The sequence below is a fragment of the Primulina huaijiensis genome, chromosome 11, assembly GCF_012295235.1.
Source record: "Primulina huaijiensis isolate GDHJ02 chromosome 11, ASM1229523v2, whole genome shotgun sequence".
Taxonomy (NCBI): domain Eukaryota; kingdom Viridiplantae; phylum Streptophyta; class Magnoliopsida; order Lamiales; family Gesneriaceae; genus Primulina; species Primulina huaijiensis.
The window spans coordinates 11,065,466-11,070,806 of record NC_133316.1 but is presented as its reverse complement, the minus strand read 5'-3'; the positions used below and the strand labels follow the sequence as shown (position 1 = coordinate 11,070,806).

At 43.9% G+C, this 5,341-nt stretch overlaps 1 non-coding gene across 1 annotated transcript; it reads left to right on the top strand.

Annotated features, from left to right (window-relative positions):
• Nucleotides 1-351: 351 nt before the first annotated feature.
• On the top strand, nt 352-424 carry TRNAK-UUU (transfer RNA lysine (anticodon UUU)). The gene has a single exon. It is a non-coding gene; the product is annotated as a tRNA-Lys (tRNA).
• The last annotated feature ends 4,917 nt before the right edge of the window (nt 425-5,341 follow it).

The following is a 5,341-nucleotide window of genomic DNA, read 5'->3' as shown; positions in this document are numbered from 1 at the left end:
TCGACCAGGCATTCTACCTTTGTAGACTCGGAACCAAGCTCGAACAGTTGAGCGGCTGGAAAGAAAGACGCCCTCACCTTCTCGTAAATGGTGTCAGTGAGAGCAATTTTAGTATCCCCCGTTGAGTTTTTTTTTTAGATAGAATCTTCAATGAGTGGAAACAAGTACCCAACCTAATAAATAAAGAGGCGCGTTAGCTAGGCCGTTTTCTTGCAGGAGTGCTAACGCACGCCCTTACGTTTTCTTCGCTTGCTCTGTAGTACGAGCCTCCGCGCTCCTTTAATATGATGAGAAGAAGGGGGGCCACCCTCTTTTCCGCACCAATCCTTATTTCCTACTACGTCTTTTTTGGGGTGTAAGGCTCAGTTGGTAGAGCATTGGGCTTTTAACCTAATGGTCGCAGGTTCAAGTCCTGCTATACCCAAACCTGCCTTACACTCTACTATGAGTAAGGACTAATTCGTGGCTTCAAAGATGACTCTTTGGCCTTTAGACTTGCTTCGGCGACTTCGCCCTTTAAGTGACAAGGGGGTGAGGTAAGGAGTAGTAGTTGAGTGGCTCGGTCATCGATAAACCTCTCCTTATTCATTCTATACTATAGGGCGGACCAACAATCCAGCAAAAGGGCTGAAAAGCTCCTTTAGAAAACCTTCACCTTTTCATAATAATGAGGTAAGCTTCAAAGCGCAGAAAACCTAACCTATACAAAGAGCTCTTTGTTCAGCCCCCCTACTCCTAACAAGTGAAAGTTGCTGGCATTCACCATACCATACCTTGCTTNACCTGATCTCGACATAATCCCTTGAGCGCTTTCTTTCGGCTTGGAGCGAATCACCTTCGTTAGCTTAGTTCGAAATCCCCTTCTATTGGTCTGAGGGTGCGCCACAGGGGAGGCCCCACCGTTCGGTTTGTCCACAAATCATTTTTTTATGTAAATGTATCGGAGCCAGCGAAGGACATGAACATCCCAAAAAACTGACTTTTTTGAAAGCGTAGAAACGCAATCAATGAAACTCGCTATACTTCTTAATTAAGACCAAGACCTTACATACGGAATATATAATATGGCAAACATGGAAAGCACAATCAGTATCAGTATGAGTGGGGGGCCGAAAAGACGAAGAAGAGTACGATGTTCTTTCTTCATCTCATTAGGGACCACCACATGACAGCAGTGAAAACGGAAAGGAATTCCATGGGGAAATCATACTAAAGGGCTATTCTTTGGCAAATTGTGATCGAATACAACCTAGGAATAAAAACCTACATAACCTATCTCCCAAACCAAGGAAGAAAGTATCAGATCTATGTAGTTCTCGACCCCTTTTGTTAAACCAGTTCCTGTACGTATGAATGAATGTTAGTAAAGTAATCTGGTGGGCTTAAATTAGAATAAGTTATTTGCTTATGTTAAATAGTTAGCCTCACACATTAAAAGAAATTTTCATAAGAGCTCTAACCAATCCCCTCCATATCCATCTTCATATTAGCTGATATGCACACTAGACAGGCTAAAATCAAACTCCCGGCTAGAAGTTTTAGACCATACTTTTGTTTCTCAACTTCCTCTTTAGACGAATCATCAATGCTTGTTGTGATAGTCTCTACACTGTCATAGAAGTGCTCTACTGGCGGAACATCGGGAAAAAGACCTCTCCTGAAGATGTCGACTAAATCACACCAAAAATGATCTAGGGGATAGTCACTGAACCAGAAGTTCTATTTTAGAGCAATGGGTATAGCCAATGAATACATTAGAAAATTCAGTTTATCATGAGTCATATTTGGATTACCAAAAAACAACCTAGGAGAAGATGGATATGACGAAGAAAGTGGTAAGTTGATTGAATATTTTTTTTTATCACCTGGTATGAAGGAAGCTAAGTATAGGCCTTGTCTGTAGGCGGAATAGAGTACGCCGTTAGGCAATACGGCAAGAAGTAAGTACTGAAGACTCATTATTGGACAGAAGCGTCCTTGGAAGGAAGGCGAGCAAGCCGGTACAGATACCTCCGGTTTCAGAGCTGGCACCGGAGAAAGCAGCAAGAGGAAGGCCAGTGAATAAATCAAGTACTGTTCTTGAAGTCTCAGAGCTGAGCAGTAGCATCGGAGCTAGCTTGGCAAGAGATGAGCTTCATCATTATCTGAGTCGAGCGAGAGCGTCTTTCTTCTTCTCGAGTGAAGTAGCTTACTATTGTTCTGCGCGCTAGCCCCTCTATGTCTTTGCTTCGTGCTAATGCCCTAAAGTTTGCGCTGAACTTTGGTTTTCTTTAGCGAGGAACCGTTTCACTCGGAATCGATCTAGAGATGCCGGTGCCATTCAACTAGCTGCCGTTATTCCTTACTTAAACAGAAGCAGACGGGATACAACAATAAGATAGACCACTGAAAGTAAGTACCACCACCGCTACTCAAAAGAGTACAGCTAGCGCCTCGAACTAATCACATGCTGCTCCCTGTCTTCCTTCCGTCTTTTATTTTACTACGTCTGATTCATTTCCTGCAAACCTTCCGCCAGCAGTTGATTCAATAGCAAACGATATGCGGATCGGATAATAAATTATTGGTAGGTTACTTATTCCCACAACTGATGCAGCCGAGTCGTTACAACAGCTAAAAGCTGCTTTCGTTACCAACCCAAGGAGCTTTTAGACACTGTACCTTTAGGTGCGTGCAGGAGCAAGGGCCTCTGCTCTTTAGATTAGCAGAGCCGGGGATAAAGTTTGTGGCAGACTTACCTCTCCATCGATGAACTCTAAGATTTGGACGAGGTTGAGAGTCTTTCTCTCTGCACCATTACAGCGTTCACCTCTGGTCTTTGAGTTCTGGTTGGCGGGAGGCATCCCGTTAAACCCTTACTTAAAAGGTTAGTTATGGCAAACCCAATGGGAAAGAATTCCTTGCGAATTCTAGTTTTAAACTTCTTCCGTGAAAACCCAGAAATGTCATGGTTCCTCATATTTGCATTCCATCAAGTTAGTGCAAAATTTTACGATTTTTATTTTCTTTGTCCGATCCAGTCCGTTCTGTCTTCTTTCCGACGGATCGGCCCTATTAGAGAAGGGCTTCCGATTCTGTATGACAACAGAACAAGCATTCGCTGGACGGCCAAACATTGAATGAAATGTTGGCATGGGGTTTCGGCAATCTCAATTCCATTTGTTGTCTTTTTCAATTGAAATTTCTCTTGAATACGCCGGTTGAAGCACACGTTGGAGCATCCAAAAAAACCAGCAGAGGCGCAGCTGGGGCAGAGACAACAGCAAAAAAAAAAAGCACTAGTCTACGGTGATCACCTAACAGCAGGGGAAGCAGCATAGGTGGCAGAAACTAACTAGGGTTTAGGTACCATTTCGTTTACCTCTCCTTAGGTGTCGAGATCCTTTGGAATCTTGTCCCTACCTCTCCTGGTCCGGGCATTGACTCATTGAGAGCAGACGAAAACTAAGAAGACTTGAGGATAGCACGTGAGATCAACTACTTAGAATACGCTACGATCTGTCTTCGATTATGCTCGTTTTACTTTGAGGGATAGATCGCTTCATTAAGGAGACGGGATTCCACTATTCTATATGAATATGATCCCACCACTTTCAGCTGAGATGCAAGATCAGTTTCAAGAGGTCCAGCTAATCCCACATGATTTCGAGATGCCTATTTGATTCAATTCCAAACATGGTTTTAACTGCCCTTCCTGATCATTAGAGTAAGATTTTTTTACTTCTTATCGCCTCGTGTACATAGCTAGTACACCCTCAAAGTGCGTCTTTCTAGTATGGTCGAGTCTAGCCAACTGGCCTTTTCGGGCCACTCCGATCCTCAGTTGAGAAAGGCTTCTTCGGATAGGTCATCTGTACAAACATCAGTCCATACGGATGATGGGAGTTCAAGAGATTACGGATTGAGATTGGACGAGAGGGAGTTTAAACAGCTGTGATAGGGCATCAAGCCAAAAAGGAATCCAAGTCCCAGCACGAGAAGGATCAGCAGAAGGAGGAGCGTAACAAAAGGTCTGAGGCAACGAGTTCAGCCGCTTTACCATCGGGATAGTCTTTGGCTGACGGCTTAATTGACGAGGAATTCACGGAAGAAGCGGATCGCAACTCAATTCCTTGTGACATTGAGGTTGAGGAGCGTCACGGGATAGGCTTTGAGGCCAGCAGGTCATACTCTGACTTTGAAGGCATGGCGAAAGCCAACCCAAGTCAAAGATAAAGGGGCCAGCTTCTTTGGTAGTTTCACCAGTTGTCTCCTCGCCGCAGTGAAAGACGGGAAAGAAGAATAGGATCGATAGCCACTCAACCCTATGGAGCCTACTCTACTAGCTTTTGTTTTGGCCAAGAGAAGCGATATCGATCGAAAAGAAAGAAAGCATCACATCACTGAAGCTATTTCTTTAGTAGCAAGCAGAGTGATAATAGGCCAGGAGATTCCCCTCTTAGGGGAAAGGAATGAACTTCTAGCCTTTTCATTAGCTGCATCTCATTGCATTGAAACACCTGAGATTCTCTATTCTATTTCTGATAGTTCCGACTTTGATAGGTCCTGCTTCCACCAAAGCAGGCTTGGCATGACGCCCATTGTCACTTCCTTTTCAATTTATGCGCAAGGGGATCTCCGTTCCCCTTTCAAAAGAAACCGGCGTGGAAAGGGTCACTCAAGCAAAAGAAAGGCCCACAGCCTATTCGAAATCAAAAGTAGCTGACGATGGGAATTCATGTAGAGCAGATAGATTCTTCTTAAGAAAGTTTTCCCGATACGCGCATTTCTTCCAACATGTTGAGTTAGAAGTTCTTGCCTCTCTAGCCTTTAGAATAGCAGTCGGAATTGTCTAATCTAAAGGTCTAACCGCTTTGAATCTCTTGGAGGTTGGGCAAGGGAATGAACGCTAGGAATTAGTGCTTTAGAGAGGAAAGCGAAAGCATTGAATCATTCCCGAAGGGAACTTTCGCAAAACCAACGGTAGGCTTTGGAGCTAAACCAAAGCTAAGCTTGTAGGCTCGCAGAGAAAGCGATTTTGCAGGTATACCCACATATCCATGTTCCTGAACAGTCTCGGAGAAGGCCACAGCACCGTCTACTCATACTGTAACACCGGAAACTATTTGAACTTCCTAAATCGAAAGGAAGGGAATAGGTAACTCACCAACAGGAGGATATGAAATAGAATACCAACAACCGTTCCACTCGAGCAGAACTTATAACTGAAGCTGTTCACCTTTTTCTGTGGGGTCTGCTATTCCTAATGACTAAATGTAAAACCTACCAAAATGGCTCTTTAAAGAAGGGCTTTATTCACAGGAAAATTTGGAGAGGGTCGACCAGTCCATTTATCATCCCA